The 26520-nt window shown below is 37.7% G+C and overlaps 1 protein-coding gene across 12 annotated transcripts in view; it reads left to right on the top strand.

Annotated features, from left to right (window-relative positions):
* The window catches only part of FARS2 (phenylalanyl-tRNA synthetase 2, mitochondrial), a 643321-nt gene that overhangs the window by 234771 nt on the left and 382030 nt on the right, over positions 1–26520 (top strand). The gene's annotated exons all lie outside the window — the stretch shown is intronic.

Raw genomic sequence — 26520 nt, forward strand, 5'->3', positions numbered from 1 at the left:
TAATAAACCAGATATCCTTGAAGAACAGCTTGGTGGTATAAGATACTAGACTAGATTCCCTGGTGTCCATCCATGTCCCCCAAGAATAAGAAGTTTTTGTTGTTGTTATTGTTTGTTTGAATTTTTTTGCAGCAAGAATGTACAGTGATTACCAGGAAAACTGGATTTCTAAACTGAACTCATTACAGACCAGCTGAATTTCTGAACTAAGGTCAGAGACAAACAACCATGACTTAGGTTGTTATGGAACAAAATCAATTAATTGTAAATAGGATCAGTTAAGAAAAGACAAATTCAATCTGCTCATTTCACTTTAAAATCACCAAAAATATTTTCATATAATAGAGTTTTATTTAAGCCATTTGTGAAACCTTGCCATATGGAAACACTGCAATTGTATAGTTAGGTAAGTGATATGTTCCATAATGACTCTATATTAATTTCTATCTTGCAAAATGACAATTTAGCAATCATTTACAATTCTTTGTGGGTAAACCCAGTGCTTCTAGGTTATTTTTCTTTATCGTGTTTTAAGGTTAGTGTCAGTGCAGTATTTTAAACTGAAATTAATAGTCTCAGGAAAGTGCTGAATTGTTATGCCTGTACATGGAATGATATAATTAATATATTACAAAAATTTATGCCAGACACTGAAACCTAGATGTACAAGTCGGGATATCTTGGGAGTGGAATTACATCATATATTTCTTTTTGTCCAGACTTGTTCTAAGGCTGGTGAGAAATTAGCAGATTGAATTGAGCACAAATATAAGGAAGATTAATGCTGTTTCCCATCAAATTTTTCTCTTCTTTGTTAGCATGAAAGGTGGGATAGGGATGAGACATGTCAGAAGGGAGAAAGCAGTTAATTTCAACCAGATAGAACTCTTCTACCTCGGACTTTATTACCTATGTAACATTGGACACATCAGGTCATCTCTTTGGGTCTCAGTTTCCTTATCTGTAAATTAATTGAATTAGATGACTGACCTTCAAAAAAGTGGAATTATATGGCTCAGAGGTCCCTTTTAGCTCAAGAGCTATCATTATATGATTTGAAAGATTCTGTATTTTAGAAAGAGAGCAGAAAAAATGGTAGCCCTATTTTCATTGGAGTTATAGTGAGAAAGGACCATACAAATCATCTCGTTCAACCCCTCCTCATTTTACAGGTAAGGAAGCTGAAGCTCAGAAAGGGTAAATCACTTGTCTGAAGTCATACATATAAGTAAGTGAGCCAGGATTTGAAACCAGGGCATCTGATTGAAAATCTAGTGAATCTTCTATTCCTATTACCTCTCCTAAGTTATAAAAGCATTGTGAAGGGAAGCAATGATGATAGTCATTTGCTGCCTGTCGATGAGGTCCTTAGAACATTGAGTGTAGAAGAGGTAAATCAATAAAGGTTCACAGTATGGGACAATACCGCGTCCCTGTTGGAGTTAAGTACATTTGGAGATTGTAGGCAACTAGAATTAACATAGACTTAAGGGGAATACACTTCTGACTTGGGTCATATTCCCAGTTTTCTATTTTCTCATTAGAGTACGTCAAACCACAGACGTATACTCTGCTTGTATGTTCATAAGAGTTATTGATTTTGTAATGATATTGCTCATGTGCTTATGTTTCTACCCAGATGCCAAAGTGATATTCCTTGTTACACTCCCCTTCTTTTAAATTTGTATATATGTAATATATACACACATATGTGTGTATGTATGTATGTATATATTTTAACCATAATCAGTTTGTTTTATTTTTTATTGAGAAATAGCCAGTTAAGGAAAGTGCCTTCCCTGGGAACAGGAAGCATGTGTTTGTTCTTCATGAAACTGTATGGATAGCTTTGTGGAAATGAATTGGGTCAGCACCTGGGCTTTGACGCATTGTCCCTCCTTTGTAGGCTTTTCCCTGTTTGTTCTGGGATAAAATACAAACTTCCTTGGCTGGCATTTAACACCCTTTATAGCCTGGCTTCAGTCCACCTCTCCAGGCATTACAACCCCTGAAATTACTTTATAGATGTGTATATTTTCAAGTGTACATTGCTTTTCCTCCTATACAATGAAAGTTCACTGAAGGCAGAGACATAACATTTCTGTCTTTATATACCCACAGCCTAGCAAAGTTACTGTTGAACAATAAGTGCTTAATTAATACTCATTGATCAATATCGCATCGAAAGGATAAAGTGGGTACACTGGATTTTTGTCTCTGATAGTGGTCACTTGATATTCTTGCCAAGTCATTCCAGATTCTAATCTGCCTGTTTTGGAAGATACAGTTGTCTGGTGGTCAAGGATGGTCACCATGCTAACCATGGGCTGTTGGTTGAGTGTTTTTTACCCATTCCTAAGAGAGCTAAGTTATCATAGCCCTGGAGACCACAGTAGTGCCCATCATGCCCTTTCAAACGTTGATCTTTATCCATTTGTTGACTCATTTCCTGTAATTCTTATGGAATACGTTAGGGCCAGTAAGCTACATGAGCCGGATTCAGACAACCATGAATCAGTTAGCAGGCTTTTATCAGTTACCTACAATGTGCCAGCCTCTGTGTTAGGTATTAAGAATAAAAAAACACAATGTTAACAGTCCCTTCTCTCATGGAGCTATGTTCTATATGCAGAAACAACGTGCATACAAAATATAAGCAATATGTACTGAAGATGTTCATCGTTGTTCAGTTGTTTCCAGCTCTTTGTGACCCCATGTGGGATTTTCTTGGCAAAGATACAGGGGTTGTTTGCCATTTGTTCCTCTAGCTCATTTTACTGATGAAGAAACTGAGGCAAATAGGGTTTATTTATTTGCCCAGGGTCACACAGCTAGAAAGGGTCTGAGTCCAGATTTGAACTCAGGTCTTCCTCACTCCAGACCCAGTATTCTGTCCATTGCACCACTAGGAAAATTACTGGTGCCACTGATTTGACACTGCTCCTGTCCTTTTCATTAATCTTTTCACCAGCCTGTATTGCCTGATTAGAGTGTAAGTGAGGGCCTTGTGGCAGGACCTAAAATGATCCTTAATTACTTCCTTGTCAGTGCAGTGCATGTTCATTAGATTTCATCAGCTCTCGCTCTTTTGCTTCTCTGAAGTCAGTCACCTCGGGAATCTGTGTGGACTCAGAGCCTAAACCCCTTATAGGAGCGACCTCTCCTGGGTCATGGATCACATACTGAGCTGAATATATGTGATTTTGTAACTTTTATATATTCTTTCTCCTCCTTTGCTCTGTACCTTTTGTTTTGAGATTCCCTCCTCTGTCCATCAAGATGGTTTGGGAAGAATTAGTTTCATTGATTATCTGTTTTTATAAGAAATATACATATAGAACAACTGGTAACATTTCAGGGTGATTTCATAGCCTACATCTCCACAGGCACACATCCTTTATCTTATTATAATTGATAATAAATAAGCTGGCATAGTTACTTTGGACTTAATTTACACTTTAAAAAACCCCTGCTTTTCATCTCAATTTTATTCTCTCCTTTCATGTGTAAGAAATAGACCAGAAAGTCTTTACATGTTGGCTTCTAAGGTTCTGTTACCTCAGACAGCTTCATTATGTTTGTGGGAATCGAGTGTGCTCTGAAAGAATTAATCTAGCCTTACTTGCGATCTGTATATGCTTACATAGAATGAACAAACGTTGCATTACGTTTCATGGAAATTCAACTATGCCTGTCTCCAGGAAGCATGTTCTGCTTTGTATTTAATTCCCATATGAGTCAGCATGACAGTACTTCCACTATCATCCCTGGAATTTGGGTTGTCCTCATGGAACACTTCTTGGATGCCTGGACAAATTGCCAACAGAACATTAGGATGGTGCTGAGGATGCTTGTCACCCTAGGTGAGCCTTGGAGTAATGGAGGAGGGAAGTGTCCTTTGGTCTGCACCCATTTTTGTGACCCAAGTTCTATACAAATTACAACAACATCTTAATGTTCTAATTAATAGGCGTTATTGCAGATAATACCCTGCATCATTTCTGTTTGACTCTGGAGTGCATTTGTATTCATTCACCATTTATTTATATTCATATATGATATGTATTTATTTATGTTTACGTATTTATTTATATAATGAAAATTTGCAAAATGTCTGATACTAGCATTGTTAGGTGCTTGAGATAAGAATTTAGATAAAGCAGAAGCCTTGCTCTTAGGAAGCTTACTATGAGGTTGGGGGAATGTACCATCAGGAGGAGTGTCCAAAATACATATTTAGATAAGAGACTGACTAGTGCAAAACAAAGAGCTCTGTAAAAGCCAACCATAAGTCAGATCAACAAGTACTCATTAAGTTCATAGTATATACCAGGCACTGTGGGGAACACTGGGAATACATACACAAGCTGAGAGAAAAACAGGGCCTGCCCTGAAAACACTTACATTCTAATGAGGGAAGATATATGTTCGTCCTTCATTGCCGAAGAAGACCATGTCATCAGAGAAATAATGACATGACTTGCACTTGACTTTGTTTTGAGTGAGGGAGGGCTGTGCAGCTCACCAGCCTCACTTCTCCTCTAGAGCCATCTGAATCCAGTGACCAGATATTCATCAGGATGACTGGAGATGACTCAGGATGATGTGGTTGGGGTTAAGTGACTTGCCCAAGGTCACACAGCTAGTGAGTGTCAAGTGTCTGAGGTGAGATTTGAACTCAGGTCCTCCTGACTCCTGCACTGATGCTCTACCCACTGTACCACCTAGCTGCCCCAAATGAGGGAACACGATAGAGGAGGTGAGAAGGGGGCAGTATAGAGCTGAATTGTTCACCCAGGAATTATAAGACAACTCCTCAAAGATCTGTGTCTACCCAGGTGAGTCCTTGCAGCCCTTTTGACTTTTAAGTTGGACTTTAAAAGATAGGGAGGACAGTCCTGGCATAGGAAAACAAAGGCATCAAATTTGAGAGTCTTCAGCATAGAGGTAGAATTTGGAACTGTGCAAGTCCTCCTCTCCTGAGGGGGATTTATCAGTACTTGAGGATTCTCTCTTGAATTTCTAGCCCCCTTATCATTTGGCTGATTGCACCATGCCAAATCTCATCCTTGTATCACTGTCACCCTTTAGTCCCATGTACTTCTGAATAAAAGTAAAGAAGACCACATAACCTTCTGACTGAGTCTGCTGAGTCAACCTCAGCTGGCCCCTCACTGCTGCTAGGCAATCCTACTGCACCTCCCATGTCAGCTTACTTTCCCCCTTTCCACAGCAGTTCTTCCAAACTTTTCATCCCTTCTCTAACCTTCCATAGCTCCCTCTCCCCTAACTCTCTTGGTTTAGAACTTTGCTTATATTTCATAGAAAAAATGGAAGCCATTCACTGTAAGATATCTCTTCTCCCGTCTCCCTCTCTTATATCACTATCCCTTCCTTCACCTCTGTCTCATGTGATGAGGTGGCTTTCTTTGCTCCTTATCAGGGCTCCCTCCTGTTCAAGCTATCACATCCCATCCCATCTGTGCCTCCTAGTCTACTTGGCTTCCTTCAAGTCCCAGCGAAAATCCCATCTTACATTGAAAGACTTTCTCAATCTCTCTTAATTCCAGTGCTTTGCTTCTGTTAATTAATTAAATAAATTAATATTTATCCTGTATATAGTTTGTATCTATTTGTTTGCTTGTTGCCTCTCCCCTTAGATTGTGAGCTCCACGAGGGTAGGGACTGGTTTTTGTCTCTTTTTGTATCTCCTGTACATAGTAGTACTGAATAAATGTTTAGTGACTTACTGATTGGTGAGACCAACAAAGGAGAAAATATAGAGAGAATAGAGGAGAACCAAGGATTGTGCCTTATTTAAGAGATTGGGAAGAAGATGAATAGCAATGTAATGAGACAGAGAGGGAATAAATAGAGTAGGGATAAATAGCTAAAATAGATAAATAAATAGATAGGAAATAAACAGAGTGAAGTAAGTAGAACCAAAAAAATTAATTTATAACATCAGTATTATAAAAATGTACAATTTTAAGTACTTTTGTAAAGTGATGAAGAATGAAATGAGTAGAATCAAAAACCAATTTATACAATAACAACATTGTTTAAAAAACCACCCAGCTTTGAAAGTTGTAAGACTTATGATCAATAAAATGATTATTCATGATTTCAGAAGACTGATGACAAAAACATGCTGACTGTGAAAAGAGATGTGATGAATTTATAATGCAGAAGTATATTTATGTTTATATATACATTTATATGTATACAAATATATATTTATAAGTATGTATACACATATGTATGCACACACACATATGATACAAAACACATACACAGACATGTATGTATATTATAGTCACTGAGGGAATTTGTTTTGCTTGACTATGCATATTTTTTACAAGCAATTTTCTTCCTTTAATGTGGTAAGGGTGTCGGACTAAAAACAGATTACTATTCATTTAAAAAAGTAAGAAGTATTTCGGTTTCATAGATTTCAAATGTGTGCATTTTCGGATGAGGTCACTTTATTGTTTTAATTAATTGTTTTACTTTATTATAAAGGATGTCTCATGAAGTGGGAGCAATATAAATGTAAAGTAACAACAATCTACCTAAATAAGGTTAAAGAAACAAAGGAAAAAAGAGGAAAAGTTCTTTTATTAAGCTTCTGTTTTGCTAGGCATCTTGGTAGGCCCTGGAGACACAATTATAAAGAATGAAACAGTTTCTTTTGGCAATGAGATTAGGAAAATATGACAAGAACCAGGGAAGTGTGGTGGCTTTGAATCTGAGGGATTCAAAGGGACCTATTGACTCTATAGATGCCCCTTCCTCTTGGTTTCATCCTGCAACTTGCTCTTGCTTCTTCTCTTAACTGTCTAGTCATTTCTTGGTCTCTTTTGCTGGGTTATCATTCTTGTCTCACCATCTCCTTTATGTAGGGAGGCTCCAGACATCTCTCCTGGGACCTCTTCTCTTTTCTCTCTCCTTTCCTTCTCTTGGTTCTGATAGGTGGTTTAACTTTTATCTTTATGCAGTCAACTCTTAGGTCTTGTATTCATCTCCCCACTCTCTCCTGAGCCCGAGTTCCACATCACCAGCTACCTTTTAGATATTTCATACTGAATGTTTCATAGGCATCTCAAATGCAACATGTCCAACATGGAGCTCATTATCCATCCCTCCCCCCCACCCGCTCGCTCTTTTCCCTAACTTTCTTATTTCTATTTAGTGTACCATCATTTTTCCAGTCATGCAGCTTTGCAATCTCATAGTTACCCTTGACCCTTCCCTTTCTCTAACCCCTATTTACAATTGATTGCTAAGTTTTGCTAATCTTACCTCCACAATATCCCTTAACGTTCATCCCCTCCATTCTACCCACCCAAGCAGAACCCTAGTTCAGGTGCTTATTACTTCTTAGCCTTCTAATTGGTATCTCTACCTCAAGTCTCTCCTCTTTCCAGTTTCTCCTCCATATAGTGGCCAAATTGATATTCTCCCAGCATAAGTTTAACCCTCTCATGCCCTTTCTCAAGAAATTCCAGTCGCTCCTTCTTGTCTCTAGGATAAAATCTGAACGTTCTAGCTGGTGTTTAAAACCCTTTCCAATCATAATTCTACCTGTCTTTTTGTATACTTACCTGAAAATCATTGTCCTTGTATACTTGTAACATTCCATTTACCTCTCCCTGATTCCATAGAGGCCATGCCCTCTGCCTGAAATGCCCTACCTCTTCAACTCCAGTGAATCCTTAGCTTCCTTCCAAGCTCACCTCAAATGCCACCTTTCTTGCCCCTTTCTTCTCCTCCCACTTACTATTGCTCTCACTCCAGAAATTTATTTGTATTTATTTTGAGTATGTTGCCTGCTAAATTTTCTGAGTGGTTGTTTTTTCCACTTCACCTCCTGCTCCCCAAACTCCTTGAAGGCAGGGATTCTTCCATTTTTATCTTGGTATTTCCAATCCCTAGTATAGTTTCTGACTTATATGGTAGAATGATTTTTGAAAGGGAAAAGAGAACATTTAGTTAAGAGTGGAATGGTCAAGAAGGCCACAAGCTGCAGAGAAGTCTGCAAGGAGGATTAAGGCTTTTTAAAAGGCCTTTATATTTACATTTCAATATTTGCATATTTGATGTTCTGTGATCGTAGGAAATTTCAGAATATGTGAAGTAATAGAGTAAAAGATCTGTCTGAGGAGTTGCAGTGCAGCAATGGAATAATAACATGTGATGATTCTGAAAGAGATGCAGAGAATGGATTCTAGTTTCATTGCTGAATGTGGGTGTGAGTTCATGTGGAGGGGCATCATTGTGGTTTGGAGTACCTGAGAACCTTCCAGGGATGTCACCTGGCCCTGGACAGCTGGCTCAGTCTGGATAGGCAGAGAGGAGAAAGGAAGGCTTTCCTTTTGGGGAGAACAACATGGGTGATGGCCAGAAGTGAAAGCATCTGTGATGTTTCTCAGAACAGGTCTGTTCATCTGAGGTTTGAAGGAAGGGCTCCTAAAGGGAATGGATGGGAAGTGAGTCTAGAAAGCTAAGAAGATGCTAGGTTGTGGAAAGTTTCTTTTGTTTCACTTTATTTCCCTTCCCCTACCCACTCTGGAGGGGCAGTCCAGACAACATTAACTGCTTCAAAGGGGTGATCAGTTTTGACGAAAAGCAGGATTTTGTTCAATAAAAAGCAGATTGCAGATCAAAGGCATTCTTTAAAAAAAAAACAACTCTAGAGTTTATTTGGAGGGGAGTTTTCTATTTCACCCCACTAATTTTCTTTATTTAGTCTTATCTTTCCTATCATTTGATGTAAGGATGTGAGATAATATTTTGTAAAGCAGACTGTTTAAATGTGTTATTAGCATAGTATCAAGCACTTAATCTTTGCTCAATAAATGTTTGTTGATTGATTATTTTAAAATATTACACACTTACTAAGCTGTGTACATGCCGTACTCTTACTCACAAGTCAGGAGAAGGCCTTCTTGACCCCATGTAAATTCTTTTGTACCGCACTAGAGTAGCCTTCCTTGGCTGCTATGTAAAATAGTATCTTGTATCTTTGGGAATCCACATCCCCTTTTCATTTCATACCTTCCTTCCAACTTGTAGAATGAATCCCTTTTTGATGTTAGCTTCTTACTCTGGAAATGGTGACTTGGAAATATTAGGAGCTTACATCTTTGCAGAAGTATTTCCCAGCCATTCCAAAGATAGCACCAGCCTCTATTTGTTGCCTTTCAACATAAATACACTTTTAGTACAAAGGGAAGATTTCTGAAGCTTGGGTTTGTGCAATTCTCTTGGGACTCGGTGGGAAAGATAGTGTATGAAAGTGTTAGTTGAGTAATGCCTAATGTAGTTTACTGAGCAATATCATAGGAAAGTAATGGAGGTAATCTCAGCAGTTCCAAATTGCAGCCTTTTTAAATCACAGAGAAAGTGTTGCCTTCATTTTATTGACCCGAATCAAGATTATTTTCCTATCTCACTTCCTACTCCCACTACCAAAATTTCTTTTTATTACCTTGATCTGTGTCATGGCAGCATTGAGGTATCTTCAAAGTAAGATTCTTTAGAGCTCTATAAAGCATTTCCCAAATTCCATGTGCTCTTAATTGTAAAGCACTGGGAAAATGTGCAAACAGAGGTGGTGTATTATGGGCAAGAGCACTACAAATCAGACTGAAAGGGCCAATGTTCTGGTGCTAGTTAATTGGCTATGGGATCTTGTTCGAATCATGTAATTTCTTTGGAACTCAGTTGAACCTTCTATAAGATGAAGGGGATAGATAATGATTTTTAAGCTTTACAATTCTATGATTCTGACACAGAGATCAGGTATGCAATTGAAGGACTATTTAATGAAAATTGAGGCCCATCTGGCTACATCTGATGAGTTAATAAGAATTTGAGAGCAACCTTCTGTACATTAAGAAGGCATTTGTTGTATGTGAATGATGAAGATTTGAGGGTTGGAAGTATGCAGTGTTAGTGGAAAAAACATTGGATTTGGATCCACAGAAAAAATTCAATCTCAATTTTTCAGCTTATTTTCTGTGTCATCTTTAGAAAGTTAACTTTTCTTGATCTTGGTTTCTTCATTTGTAATGAGGACCTTGGTCTAGAGCAGTGGTGTCAAAATGAAATACTAATGGACCACTATCTCATATTTAAGGTTTCCTGCAAGCTGCAGGTTGGCTTAGAAAATGTTAATTTAACAAAATCTATGTTCTATTGTATTTTTATTTTTTTATATACTTCCTAATTACTTTTTAATCTGATTTGGCCAGGAACACTTGGTTGTGTTGGGCCATGTGTTTGACACCTCTGGACAAGATAATTTTCAAAATCTCTTTGCATTCTAATTTGTGGGCCTATAAAATTATATATGGGACAGTTGGTATTCAAGGCATGTCCATCTCTGGACAATAATAATTCACTTTAGCCAGCAGGGAATACACCAGACATCCATTTTCACCAAATCACATGTCATAGAGTCATATGGATGTGTCATGTTAGGGAAGTTCCTTCTTCTTTTGTCCTAACATCCTAGCAATGTAGTATAGAGAGGAGGAAGTCACCATCTTCATTCTGGTCCTAAGTTGTTCAGGATATCTTATCCCTAAGGCTTAGAGATGCTCCAGTTATGTCTAAGAAATCTCAAACAGTCAAGGTGAACTTGTAAACAATCTTCCAATTCCAAATGGGAAAACTGAGTCTAAGAGGTTAAATAGCTCAAACCTAGAAGGCAGGTCATGTGGTAGAGTGCATCAAGTACTGAATGAGAATTAAGAGACTTGGGTTCAATTTTCCATGTTGTTACTATTGTGTGACCTTTAACAAATTTCTCAACTTCCCTCTGCCTCCCAGTTTCTACATCTCTCATATACAAGGGGTGTGTTCAATAACTTCCAGGTTCCTTTAATCTCAAAATCTCTAATCCATTGAAGAGCTTCTTATGCCACAGCTAAGAAGCCAAGTGAATGGCTGTATGTGCTCAATTTGCAAAGGAGCTGTGGTATAATGGGACCAACACCATGGAGTCAGAAAGTCTAGGTTTGGTCCTAGCTCTTTGGTTTACTAGCTGTTTGACCTTAGGCAAGTCACTTAATGCTCCTCAGAAGGTCAGTTTCTTCATTGTAGACTGGGAAGAATGTTTGCTTTGTGAGGCTATAGTGAGAATCAATAGATATAATGTATGTAATGTGTAATATAAATGTCAACTCTTACAATAATGTAGCCTGCTAATTCCAGGAAATGCCATTAATAATTTTTTTAATCTAGAACATCTCTCAAATACCTTCCAGAGCATATTTTTGTTATAAACTGTTTTCTTTTAAACTTTTAAACTAAATTATCTAAATAAACAAATTGCACTTGATTTTCCTGAAAGCCTTCCTGAACCTGATTATACTTATGATCATTAGCCATATCCATGATTAATATAAATAGTTCAACTAAGTCCCACCCCCTTATCTTCAGTACCTTACACACACACACACACACACACACACACACACACACACACACACACACACACACACACTTTGGTCTTTAAATCTCTTTATATTTACAAGTTTCCCTGATACCTACAACTACAAATACTTGTAACTATGCCAGTCTTAAAACCCTGTCACTTGACCTTACTGTCCCCTAGACTTATTATCTTAGATGTCTTCTTTTCTGAGCCAAACTCCCAGAAAAACCAGTTTTTTTCTTCCTACTTACTTCTCAGTCCCTTGTTATCTGGGTTGTGACCTCATCATTCAGTTGCAATTGTTCTATCCAAAGTGAACAATGACCATTTAATTGCTAAACTGTATGACTTTTTCTTACTTCTAGACCTTCTTGACAATTCAACAACTTTTGACGCTGTTGGCCACCTTTTCCTTTTGGACATTTTCTCTTTCTTGGAGTTTCTGACACTGCCCTCTCTAGGTCCTCTGTCTAGCTTACTCTGTCATCATTGCCTTTGCTGTATCATTATCCATAACTCCAGTTTACCCCAAAGTTTTTTGCTTTGCACATGGTAGGTACTTAATCTATCCATCAATAAACATTTATTAATTGTCTACTATATATCAGTCACTGTGCTAAGGGTTGGAGATACAAAGAATACAAAAGGATACAAAAAATTGTCTTTTCTTTAGCAAAGCTGATCAAAGAACCTGTGCTAGCAGTTCCTCGAGAACTCACAATTTAGTGGGGAAGCAACAAACAAATATATAATATAATATATACACATATTTACATATTATATGTTTATACATATGTGTGTGTGTGTATATATATACACACATACAATATAAAATGATTACTTTTTGGTTTAGATTTCACTTTATTGTGTTTTTCTCACTCCTACATTAAAATCCTTTTTTCCTCTGCATATTTAATTACCATATAAGCATAGAATAAGCTGCAGAGGCTCAGCTTGTGCTCCTACTTCTGTAGCTGAGGCCCTTTTGGCTCCCATTCCTTTGGCTTCTGTCTAGTTTGGCTCTGCCTGCCTGATTTGGGGGTTTGTCTGGGTTTAGTACTTTGTAATCATTTAGAGCCTTGGTTGCCCATGGTTAGAAAATTCTATCCTGGCTTGGCACAAAGAAATATTTGGGAAGGAACTGGATGTCCTGTGAATCAAACACCTGACTCCCTGACACAGCTTGGGAGGCAGAAAGCTGGGGACTGCCTTGGCATGGCCTGATGGCTTAGGGTAGGAGAACAGCTGTTCTCTAGTAAGGGGTGGAGTAACCCAGCTAGATAGTCAGCCAAGCCACAAGCTACTGTAGTTCATGGATAAATTGGAATAAATAAATGGAAATAGGTAGAGATGTTAGGTATTTCCTTCCTCATAAATAAAAACCTACGGCAGTGAATTATTAATAGACTAAAAAACAGCATCTCATTTTTCCCAAAGAGATCAGACCTAATTAGACCCTGCTACTGGACAGTTATGTAAGAAACATTGGGCTATTATATAAGGAACTTTGATAGTAAATGCCTGGAACATCATGCCAGAAATCAGTTAAAGAAGGAATGCCCTTTGTTCTGACTGTGTCATTTAGAAGCCACATCATTTTTTGAACAATAAGAACCTACAGTTTAAGAAATGCACTCATACTATTTAATCATAATTGTGATTATTCTACTACTTTAGCATTTTGAGTTATCTTTAGAGTTGACATTTCTGTTGCTTCTTGCTCTTTTGGCAACAAATGGAGTATTATTTATTTTCACACACATACATATATGCATATGTATATAAAATACATAGATATCTACATATGCATGTATGTATATAATTCCTAGAATCAGCATGGTTAGATTTACAGTGCTAGCACATACTATTGTGGCAATGTAATTGCCCAAGGAATTAAACTACTCAGGCAAGTGTAAATCTATCTGTTGTGTCCAAGAAGGAATGGACAAATGGCCCACTACTATCTTGAAAGGAAATATGAGTAGGGGTTGTCACATTGACTCCTGAGATTCTATTCCTGCCCCTTTTAAGGTAAAAGTAAAATCTTAAATCACTTTTTTAGAGAACAGTGTAGACTACAGACTTTTGGGTGTGTTTTGGACAACTTGAATAGGCTGTTCCTTACATAGGCATTGCAAACTTAGCATGTGCAAAAGAAAAGTCATTATCTTTTCCCATGTATCCTCCCACCCACCTTTCTGAGTATTCCAGTTACTATTGAGGAGATGTAAGCCCAAGCAAAATGGGATATTTTGTTGTTTTCTTTCTGGAGTTCAGTTTCCCAAGCTCATTGAAAACATCTGAAGGATTGATTTTCTTTGAGCCCTGATGATTCACAGTTGTGCTGAGTCACTAGATTTCTTACCTTCTGGCTCTGAGCCAATTAGGGGCCAAGTCTTTGGTTATATATACTGGGAGGCTGCATTTTTTTTTTCTTTGGAGGGTTCAATTATGAGAAAGATCTTTTGATTCCCTAGAAGAGACTGAGTAGTTGTTTGTTAAGAGTCCCCTGACTACTCAGATGTTGTTGGTGCTCCCAACACCATGAAGTATGGGGACTTGCTCACATCTCTGAAATGAAAGTGGCACACAGGAATCCTATTCTAACACTGTGATTGTTCAGTCACCTTTTAGTCATGTCCAATTTTTTATGACCCCATTTGAGGTTTTCTTGGCAAAGATACTGGACCAGTTTGCCCTTTCCTTCTCTGGCTCATTTTACAGATGAGGAAATTGAGGTAAACATGGTTAAATGACTTGCCCAGCATGACATAGCTAGTAAGTGTCTGAGGTCAAATTTGAACTCAGGAAGATGATTTTTAGTGACTCCAGGCCCAGAACTCTATCCATTATGCCACCAAGCTGTTCATTCTAACAATATGAAATGGAAATACTATGAGATGCCCTGGTGGTGTATGTAGGTGGTTACATTACTTTGTTCAGACAATTGGAGTCTTGTCTGTTGATCTTTCTGCTAATTGCCTTTCTTTCCCCAGTGCAATTATTGTTGGAACCAATCTGATGGTTCTTACAGACCCTACTCATCGAGCTCAAGAAGTTCCCTTGAACTCTGAGGAGAGGGAGAGCCATGTTTGCTGGAAACTCCAGTCTTGTTATAGATCTCCACCCTTTAGTAGTCAGTGATTAGAGAGATGAGCCCCACAAGTCATGTACTTTCCTGACATTCTTGCCTGCACATAAGATCATCATTAGAGACCTTGAGCAATGTGTAGAGATTAGTTTGTATATCTTTTAGTTGCAAAAAAGGAAATAACAGATATCAAAGGTAGGATTATTATATTTTGTTGGCTGAATGAAGTGGGGTATGATTTTCAACTCAAATGTGTTTTGCTTCTTTCTCTCTTTGTGCTCCAAAACCACTTTTGAAGGAGTTGATTGATTTGAACAAAATTTGACATCCTGCTAAGGAAAAATCAAGATATACCTTAGATTAGATTTGTGGTTCAGTTTGACATCATTCAAAGAACAGATCCTTTGCAATGGTTAATAGATTTCAGTGAAACTGGTCTGTCAGTAGAGTTTACACAGGTGTGATTACACTGAGTGGAATCTGAAATCCATGAAACTATCAGAATAGGAAAATCTTAGAGGGGGAAAGGATCTTAGAGATCATACAATGAAGCCCCCTCCTTTTACAGAGAGGATCAATGAGGCTAACTTTATGATTAACTTAATTAGTAGCAATTTAATAGAACTGGATTAGGCCTAAGAAAACAAATTAACAACACCAGACCTCTGAAAATCAAAGGTCTTTGACCTATGTATAAGCTGGTTCTGAATTTAGACAGCATAATCTGCCTTTATCTCATAGTATTTCCATTTCATATTGTTAGAATGAACAGCTTGGTGGCATAATGGATAGAGTTCTGGGCCTGGAGTCACTAAAAATCATCTTCCTGCGTTCAAATTTGACCTCAGACACTTACTAGCTATGCCATGCTGGGCAAGTCATTTAACCATGTTTACCTCAATTTCCTCATCTGTAAAATGAGCCAGAGAAGGAAAGGGCAAACTGGTCCAGTATCTTTGCCAAGAAAACCTCAAATGGGGTCATAAAAAATTGGACATGACTAAAAGGTGACTGAACAATCACAGTGTTAGAATAGGATTCCTGTGTGTCACTTTCATTTCAGAGATGTGAGCAAGTCCCCATACTTCAATGTGATTCCTCATGTGTACTTGATTTGCACATGAATACTTAATTTGTATGTACTTGAGTTTTCATTTCAACACTGCCACTTACTAGCTCTCACCTTGATTAAATCACTTAGTCTTTCCCAGCCTCAGTTTCCTCATCTGCAAGATGAGAGGGGTCAGATGACTAGATGACTTCTACAGTCCTTTGTAGTCCAAAATCTTTGAGTGTGTCTTCATGCTCATGCTTTTTAAACAGCTATCTAAATCAGGCTGTGTACTAGTGACTATGTATAGGAGAATTACCCTTTCATATAGTTCTTTAAAAGAGACTGACTTAAGAGAGGCAGTGCTGGACTTCAAGTTAGGAGAGACCTGTGTTTGAAAACTGCTTCCATCAATGATTTGTTCTGTGACCAGTGGCAAGTCAGTTATCCTTTGTGAGTGTTGGTTTTCTCATCTGTAAAATATGAATAATAATATCTTAGTACAGGGTTATTTTGGTGATCAAATGCAATTATATACCTGATGTACTTTGCAAACCTTAAAGCACTGCATCAAATTTTAACTGTTATCCTTATTACTTCTCCAGAACGTTGTGTAGAAGCTTCACTCCCATCCTCTCAACTCATTTTTGAAAGGCGTTCTGCTAAAAGTTTGTGTCAATCTATTATCCTGCCTCTCTCAGTAAGTGAAAAGAGCCTAGTTGTGATTATGTAAATACGTCCATTCTGAAAAATAGCACAGAGGGGGAAAAAAAACCATTCAACAGTAGTAACATGATAAAACTTTAATAGTACTGATTGTAGATTTTGTTTCTTGCCTGTGCTATATGTATGCATAAACATCATTTCTAAAGTAAAATAACTTAGCTGTGTGCACTTTATGACTAGATTTGTTTTCTGGAAAATGCTAGATTAAAGCATATTATTCAGGTCCCTTTTTCTCTTCAGTTCTGTACATGAGAACTGATTTACTGATTCTTTGTGGTGGTGTCCCTTAATAGCATGTTTGCAACCTCAGATTGCTTTCATTTTTCTTGTGCTTTATGCTGCTGAAGCAACATTACTGTTTTCTTTTTTTTTTTCTTTATGCCCCCTGCAAAAATGGTTTCAAATGGTAGAAGGGAAGAAGAACTTTATCTTATAAAAGAAAATAAATAGAAGTATCTCCGATAAGGAAAAGCAATCTTGCCAGAGTTTTACATATTAACTTTATGGCCAAAAGAAAACCTCCTAAGACATTCTTCTGTAGAAATAACAATACCCAAGGAAACCACCCAAGAGATGGTCCTCCTACCGTTGATAATGGAAAAACCAATGTAAAAACTTCATGTCAGTTTTTTCCCAATATTGAACTAAATTCTATCACATCAATTCCAGTTCTGTAGTGAAAAGAAGTAAAAATGATTGGACCAAAACAAACATTTCATTTTGAGAACAAACTTAAGTGAATACCACCTCCGAGTTTTAGGTGCAACTGTATCTGAGAGTCGTTTTCTGACAGTTTATTCTTAGGAATTCTACTTTAGAATTTCCCAAATAATTCTATTTTGGGGGATACATTTTTTTAAACTTTTGTTCACTGTCATGTGTCTTTGACTTCAAGCTCTGGGCTGATGATCTCCTGTAACCCTTGACCTCACCTTCTTTGCCATTAATTCTGTTGATGTCTGTACTCACTGTACAGAAGCTACTATCTCATGAACATCTTTCTGCACCTTATTATCAATAGACACTGCTTCTGTCTCTGAGACTTCAGCTTTGGTCCTCTTACTCTCTGACTGCAATTTCCTAATCTAACATCTTTTCCTTCCCCATAACAACTGGACTTTCCATCTAATATTTCTAGTTCCTGCCAATTTTATTCTGAGCTACTTTAAACTCTCTAGTAAGATGATAAAATGCCAATACAGGGGACTGTAGTATGTAGTATTGCATGGTATATACATTTAAGAGTAATAAAATAGAGGTCTATGTGAGATCTAAGGGAAAAAGTCATTAAGAATCAGTCATCAAAAAAAGCCTTTCAGAAGGAAATAGCATTTTATCTTGCCTTTAAAGAACTGGTGGAGAGTTGATGGAGAATCTGGTGGTGGATTAATATTGTTATGTGTTTGAAAAAAGGGGAAAAAGAAGGAAGGTGATTGTGGTAAAGAAACACATTAGAATAGAAAGGAGAGAAAACTCGTTGTTTCTCATAATTGTAAATTCTTATAACTGTACAGGGCAATGGTAAAAGAAATACACTGGAGAGGCAAGGAGAAAAAAAGGGTTAGCACTTGCTGTTTCTTTTAATTTCATATGTAGTATATGTCATATGTAAACTAGACATAATTGCATGTCAATCAGACATTTATTAAGTAAGCCAGGCACTGCTGCTAAACTGTGGAGATACAAATATGGTCAAAAAATTGTCCTTGCTCTCAAGAATCTTACATTCCAGTTGGGGAGACAACATGCAAACAAATATGTACAGGATAAATGGGAATTAACAGAGAGAAAGCACTATAATTAAATGGGATTGGGGAAGACTTCCAGTAAAAGATGGGATTTTAATTAAGACTTAAAGGAAGCCAGGGAGGTCAGTAGTCAGAGCATTCTAGGCATGGGAGGCAGCCAGAGAAAATGCCCAGAGCTAAGCTAAGCTTAAGCAATGGATTGTCTTATTCATTGAACTGGCAGGAGGCCAGTGTTCCTGAATTGAATATTTTGTTGTTGTTATTCACTTGTTTCAGTCATATCTGACTTTTCATGACACCATTTGGGGTTTTCTTGGTAAAGATATTTGAGTAGTTTACCATTTCCTTCTCTAGCTCATTTTACAGATGAGGCAAATAGGGTTAAGTTCCTGGCCCAGGGTCACACGGCTAGAGTTTTGTTTTTTTTTCAAAATTCAAGTATTTTACTTATTTGAATTCATAAGTTAGTGTTTATAGGTATCATGCAGTAATATACTAGTTGCTTCTCTGTCCATTTTATATATATATATATATATATATATATATATAACAAGAACATATAGAGTATTTGGACCCACTTTTTTTTTCAGTATGAGCATTCTTCCCTCTCTTCGTCCCACCTCAGTCGATAGATGTTCAGTTGTTTCAGTCACGTCTGACCCTTCATGACCCCATTTGGAGTTTAGCAAAGTATTGGAGTGGTTTGCCATTTCCTTCTGCAGCTTATTTACTGAGGCAAACAGGGTTAAGTGACTTGCCCGGGGTCCCATAGACAGTAAGTATCTGAGGCTGGATTTGAATTTAGGTCTTCCTGAGTCTAGGCCCAGCCCTTTGTCCACTGCCACCAAAGCCCAGGAATACAATAGTATGTTGTTGTTCATCCTTCATTCTCAAAGAAGACCAATGACATCACAATATTGAGGTCAAGGTCTAGTGTTTTTGACTATGACTGATCAATTCAGCTCAGTAGAGCTCAGAAGGCTCTACCACAAGTTGGATACAAATAGCCCATTTGATCATTTGGGATGGGAATGTCTTTAGATTTGCACATCTCATGTTTCCTTTGTGCTCCTGTGATTCTGCATTACTTGTAGAATGCAACACCTTCTTTAACGCAGGGACACCTGCTGAGTGGTCCTGTGCCAGCATCAACCATGCCTTGCAATCAATGCGAAAGTTCTTCAGAGAGACCTTGAAAGTGTTCTTGGACTGCTTCTTCTCCTCTCCATGTGAATGATTGCCTTGTGCAAATTCTACCTAAAATACTGATAAGTGATAAGGATATGATCCTGGAAAAGTGTCCTGAACAGCAGTTCAATTGTGTTCTCAACAGACCATCATCAACCAATATTGAAGCCCACATTGAAGACCACATAACTCAGGTTGAAGTCAGTTCCTCTCTACCTGAATTTCAGGCTCCTCACATGTGGCACAATACCTGTTGCTAATTCCATTCTAGCAGGGATCTATAAGGCAGGGAGTCCACTGCTCATACAGAAGTTGACTGAAGATAGTATAAGTACTACCTGAAAGTATGAGAAGACTAGAAAGCTAGAGTGTGGTTCTAGCAGGGGGGGGATATGAAATCTAAATATGGAAATTCTGATATTTCTAATGTTTAAGTTCAGAATTTAAAATATATATGTGTATATGTATACATATATATGTATATGTATGTATGTGTATATGTATATAATATATGTATTTTTTTAATACTTTGGCAGTTGAATGGATGATGAATTAGAGTGGACATAAACTTGCAATAGGGAGATTAACCAGAAACACTATAGTAGCAGCCCAGGGGTGAAGTGCTGAGCCCTCAGCAGTATGCCAGTAGCTATATGAGTGAAGAGAACAGGACTTGTAAAGATGAAAACAAGACGATTTCACGATAGAGGAGATTGGTGGGATGGAGGTAACTACAAATACAAGCCTGCTGTCAGTGGAATATGATGAGGAGATGAATCTCAGTACTTGGAGCGTTCAAAGCTTTAATTTTAAAACTTATTTATTTGGTCAGTTGGCTATTTGTTTGTTTATTTGTTTTTGGCAACTGAAATTAATTATAGAATAAATGTAATTTAAAAAGTAACCCGTCTCTCCATTCCAAACTTTGTAAGTAGTTAAGCTTAATATGTTTAAAAAAATTAGTTGCAAAAGGTGTAGAACAAGGCACAATAATAGCATATACTGCTTGATGGTTAGGTTTTTGACTTGCTTTGTTTCTCTGTTTTGGTCTTTACATCTATTCTTTGTAACTAGGTGTGACTCTCTGGGGAGGGGATGGGCCAAAGGATATATTTGGAAATGAAGGGGATATAAAAGCATTCTGATTAGAATATTAAATAAAGAAATTAAATATTAAACCACAAGGTGATTACCTAGAATAATAATGATAATAACTGGCATTATATAGCTTCTTAATGTTTGCAAATAATTTTGTATAAATTATCTTCTTTGGCATCTGATTGTATTGTTCTGACCTCTGGGTCTGTTCATACTTGATTTTATCTTCCCACATATAAAGTCTATAAAGTATACATTGTACTTTTGGACCTCTTAAAAATCAAAGGAACAGCTAGGTGACATGAGATAGAACTCTGGGCTTGGAGTCAGAAAGACCTGAGTTCAAATCCAGCCTCAGACACTTACTAGTCAAAGAGCAGGATGATAGATTTAGAGCTTGACATGTTCCCTGGTATCACTCACCATTTCAGCATTTGAAATATTCTCTCTGGATGTTGTTGAAGGCATCCACATTGCTAGAATGCACATATGTGTGTACACGTGAGTTGTATTGGACACCCGATTATTATCACGTTTAATTGTTCTCTGATAACCCAACCAGAGAGTGTCCCAAATAAAACCACATTTTATTAAATTCTGGAGCATAGCAAAATATGGATATACTGTACAGTATTCTTAAAATTTCCTTATGGTGTTATTGATATGACTTACAGAAAGAGAAAACGTTTTATAAATTGGAATTTCTGAAGGGCATCCATATTGCCACCAAGGTAGCAGAGTTCACTTGATATTCACCTTCTTAGGCAACCTGGTGGCCCTCTGCTCCCCAAGCTTCAGCATATCATTCTGAGTTTGGTATAGGTGTCCAGTCTGGAGAGCTCCCTGCTGTTCAGAATTCCCAAGCTCAAGAAATTCATCAGCCAAGAATAACTAAGCCAGCTAAACTGAGTGTGATCTTATGGGGTGAAAATGAAATAAAGATCTTTACAGGCATTTTCTGATGCATAGAAAAGAGATGCACAGAAACTCAAGTTCAAACATGGGACTTAAGAGAAAGATAAAAAAGTAAGCACGAGCTGTCGTGAGGGACTAAAGAATAACAAATTGTGTACATTCAGATATGAGGGGATGGTACACGTGTCTCCTCTGTGCCCTGTAATCATCATCAGGCACTATGGAGGGAATCCAATTAGGAAAGGTCTGGGAGTAGTTGTTGTGTTCTGATGATCTTAAGAGAGGAATGGAAAGAGAAGGGAAGAGGAATGCCCTGGTGGGAGGAGGAGAAAGGAAGCTTAGGGGAATCATCTCACCTAATCAGGGTGTACAAGTAGATAGCTGCCCAAACAAGCAGGAGGGAGCAGCCAGCACTTAAAACTTCCTCTTATCAGAACTCCTTGAAGGAAGAATCCGCTTACACATACACAAACATACACAGATTTGGGTGTGAAAATACATTTTACTCTTCAGGGAAATAGGTGGGAGAGGGAAACAAAGAATGCGCAATTAGGAGGATAGATGAAGGGAGGGACCTGTCCTAAACAAAACAAAGCCTAAATAATATACAAAAATATTTACAGGGGTTTTTTTTGAGATGACAAAGAATAAGTATCTGAGAGGGGCATGCATAAGTTGGGGAATGACTGAACAAGTTTTGATATATAAAGATGATGGAATATTATTAATAGTTCTGTAAGAAATGGCAAAAGGGTTGAGTTCAGAGAAAACTTGTATAAATTCTTGTGGAATTAAGTGAATAGAACAAGAACAGTCTATATGATGAGAATGATATGGGAAAGATAGACAGTTTGGAAAGAATTAGGATCAGCATAGTGACTAATCATAATTCCAGAGGACTAATGATTAAGCTTGCTACCTCCTTCTGATAGACAGGTGAAAGATTCAGAGTGCAGTGACATTGCACTTAGAGTGCAATCAAACCTTTTTTGGAAGGGGCCAATAGAAAATTTGTTTTGCATGACTATACATATTTATAGCAAGAGTTTTATTTTTATTTTGTTCCCAGTTTTGAGGGAACAACGGGTGATCAGCTGGTGAGAGGGCAGATTTTTGCTAATTGAAAAAAATTAAATATAAATTTGGTTACATATCATTAGTAATAATATAATGCTCTCCTAGTGTATCTCCAGTCTTGCCTTAAATCAAAGATGCATGTTACATATGTGTGTGTATGTATGTATATCTGATATTCACAAATATTCTTTGAAATAAGTATTATCTCCATTTTGCAGATGGAGTTCAGAGAAGTTAAGCAATTTGTCCTAAGTCACACAACTAATGAGTAGTAGAACTGGAACTCAAACCCAAGTTGTAGAGTGGTAGAGGTGTCAGGAACCTTAGACGTCATCAGTTCCCACTTTGTTGCTTACCCAAGGTCACATGCCTAGTAAGTGGTATTCAGACATAAGCTTAACCATTCTGGTTCTCATTTTGACCCTATGTTGCCTTAACCCAACATGTTCTGCTGTTTATTTCCTTTTTTTTTTTTTTAAAGTATAGACTACCACATCACAAAGATGTTATGAATCCATTGTGTTACTAGAGTTTCAAGATTTTAAAGTGACAGAACATCCGAGGGCTGAATAGCAGAGTACATTGAAGAAGTCTGTTTATCTGCTGCCCTATGCTGATAGAACTGTCACTGTATAACTTCCATGCCTCACTGTCTTTATCATCCACCCCCACCCTCTTGTCCCCAAACCTGGACAGAAACAGATCTTCTGGTGTCTCGCTTAAACAAGTGTTAATGCATGAGTCAGCAACATAGCAAGGTTATTCAAGTGATACTGGGATGGGTAAATAGAGATCTAGAATGGAGCAGTTTCGAAGTAATCTTTCCATTTCTATTACTGAGTAAACTCTTACCATATAGACTGTGGCCTCATGGTTTTGGAAGGTGATGAGTAGGATCCAAAAGGGACTCATAGAGATGATAAATACGTATAAGAAAAGAATAAAAGGACTTGAATGAAGTATTTAGCCCAGAGAATTGGAGCTGGAACTATGACTTATTTTTTCTTTCTTAATTATTGTACTACTTATTATGGAGAAGATGGCAGTTCACTCTTCTCTGTCATCTCTGAGAACACACACAGAAGAAATACTTCCACACTGCATCACGAGGAATTTAGGTCAGGCATAAGAAAAATATCTCCTGACCATTATGATTATTTTACATAATACGGGATTGTATTGGCGATCAGACAACTTCCTTACTTGTTTGGAAGGGGAGATGTATTTTTATTTTAGATGGGGATAAAATTTCAATCCTTTTTGAAAAAAAGAGAATGAGATAATGCCTAAGAAGGTCTTAATAACACTAAGAGTTTTTGAACTTTTATTGTTACACATGCAGAAGGAAAAAATCTAGCATTGTGTGTTCATGTGCATACAAATGTACATTTTTTTACACATTTATTTTGTGTGCTTCACAGAGGTCAGCATCTTAGCGATGGCTATCCTATTCAGCTACATGGAGAAATAGAAACAATGAGAAGAGAGTAGTCACATATAAAAAGGCGGGAGGGTTAGTGGTTCTTTTTCCCCATCCAAGTTAAATAAGTCTGAATTAAAGTAATCTTTGAGCTGGGCTGCATGCCAAGTGTATATATATAGTTTACAGCTTATTTATTTAGAATTCTGCTGCTTAACTTCTAGCCAGAACAAGACCAACACAGCATCTTCTATAGTAGGGTTCTGATAGCATTCCTCATTGATTTTGTTTTTGTTTATTACTTTTTTATTAATCCCTGCTAAATTGATAAATACTTGTGTTTTATTCCCATGAACTCTCCACAAAATTCCCATTAACTCCTCAGTTTTGATACTGAAAACAGTAAGTCATTAATACTGGTGTGACTTTGGACAGTATCCACATCTGTGAAATGAGAGGGTGAGACAAGATGGCCCCTGGGATTTATTATCCTAAGTCCCACTGTGAGTCTGGTGACTTTGTCTTTTTATATGCTGGTAATAGTTCACTCTTTGACAAATAACTTCAAGGATTTTTTCCTCTTGATATCATGGCGGTCCAACATCATGGCACATACTTGTAATCCCAGCTACTGGTGAACCTTAGGTGTGTGTTTTTTGAACTTGGGAGTTCTGAGTTGCAATGAGCTATGCAGATTGGGTGTCTGTACTAAATTCAGCATCATATGTTGAGCCCCTGGGAGTAGGAGTGCCACCTACCTAAGAAGGGGCACATTGGCCAAGGTTGGAAAACAGAGAGCTCAAACTCCTGTGTTGATCAGTGGTGAGATTGGGCCAGAGACTGGTTGTTGCACTTTATGAGTAGATGAGACAGGGAGATCCAGGCTGTCTGTGTGTATATACACACATGTATATATCCACATATATGTATGCATATATGACATTGTGAAATGCTCATTTCTTAGCCCATTTCGTTTGAGGGTCGGTATCCTTTTTTTCTGTTTACATATAATTGGGGCAGCTAAGTGGCACAATGGAGAGAACCCTAGACCTAGAGTCAGGAGGACTTGAGTTCAATTCCAGCCTCAGACACTGGCTAGCTGTGGGACCCTGGGGAAGTCACTTCACCTATGTTTGTCTTATTTTCCTCATCTATAAAATGGGGATAATAATAGAACCTATGCCCAAGGATCAAATGAGATAATGATTGTAAAGCACTTGCCACAGTAGGCAGCACATGGCAAGCACTATATAAATGTCAGTTACCATTTTAATCGCTGTCACTTATTTTCATATAACTGTCATTTTCAGATCTGTCCCTATGCCATGCCCCACCCTGAGAGCGATCCCTTAAAATAATAAGAACGTCAAGCACAAAAGAGGAAAAATGCGTGCGAGGTTGGGGATGACAGAGGGGACAGTCTGGTGGAGAAGAAATGGCACGGGGCACTTTTGTATGAAGAAGCATTTGCCTTTACCCCACTTCATATAACTCTTCCCATGCCTCCATGTAGCTTTCCTATTCATAGTTACTTATAGGCACAGTAATATTCCATTATATTTCTAAGGGATTAATTGGCTAAATATATTTGAAATAAATGATAAAATGCTCTGATACGCTTAACGTGTGAAGGCATTCTGTAGGAGACCTTTCCCAGTCCTGCCAGCAGCTTACCCTTTCAGATTACCTGTACTCTGTATATGTCTTATATTTACTGAACTATTTATATATTGTTTCTCCCATTAGAATGTACGTTCCTTGAGGATAGGGACTTTGTTTTGGTCTCTCTTTGTATCTCTCCTGTCCTTAACACAGTGCCTGACATACAGTAAACATTTAACAGTAACTGAACAAATAAATGCCTGATGACTGGTAGACTGAGCAACTAAAAATTGTCTGAAGCAATAGCTTGCCTACCTTGCCTGAGAAGAAGAAATTTTTATCCATATCAAAAGATGCATCTTGTTAGTCAACATTTATTAAAACCCTGCTGTATGCCAGGTACAGTTCCAAGTGCTGGCTGTATATGCAGTGACAAAAATCAAACAATCTCAGACCTCTAGGTTCTTCCCTAAATAAGGGAAAAAAACACATACTTATATAACTTTATTCAATATATATATAAAAAGGAAATCCACGGTGATTTTTGTGTCAAGGCATTAGCAGCTAAGGGTATCGTGGGGCTCATGTAAGAGGTGGGCCATGGGATGAGAAGCAGTATTGTGATAAAGTTCAGTGATGCTGAACTTCATGGCAAGACGGGAGACAGGCAGTAGGGGTTATAATAGATGTGCAGATCCTGAGTGGCCCTGGTGAAAATACCACATATCCAGAAAAAGCAGTCTATATTGGACCAGAAACTAAAAAGAAACAAATAGAAATGACTAATAGTGAGTTCAGCCTAAGATATGTAACTAATCACCAAGCATTTTTAAGCACATACTGTGTGCCAAGCCCTGAAATTAAGAAGAAGATAGTAAAAAAGTGCCTAGTTGCCCTTCATAGGTTCTCTGCCCCAGGTGACTCATATCTTTAGGTGTTGAAAAAAAAATATGGGTGGATGGTGTTGCCAAATGACTTTCAGTGACATTTGAGGGATGATTGGGCATAGGAGAGATTTACTGTAGAAGGACAGATATCCTGGTTTTCAGAAAGAGAAGGGACTGGATTCAGCAAACTTTAGGCCAGTGATCCTGACTTAAACTTCCTGAGAAATTCCACAGCATATTGTTAAAGAAATTGTTGGTAAAAACCTAGAAAAGG

This window comes from Notamacropus eugenii, chromosome 4 (assembly GCF_028372415.1).
Source record: "Notamacropus eugenii isolate mMacEug1 chromosome 4, mMacEug1.pri_v2, whole genome shotgun sequence".
Lineage (NCBI taxonomy): Eukaryota > Metazoa > Chordata > Mammalia > Diprotodontia > Macropodidae > Notamacropus > Notamacropus eugenii.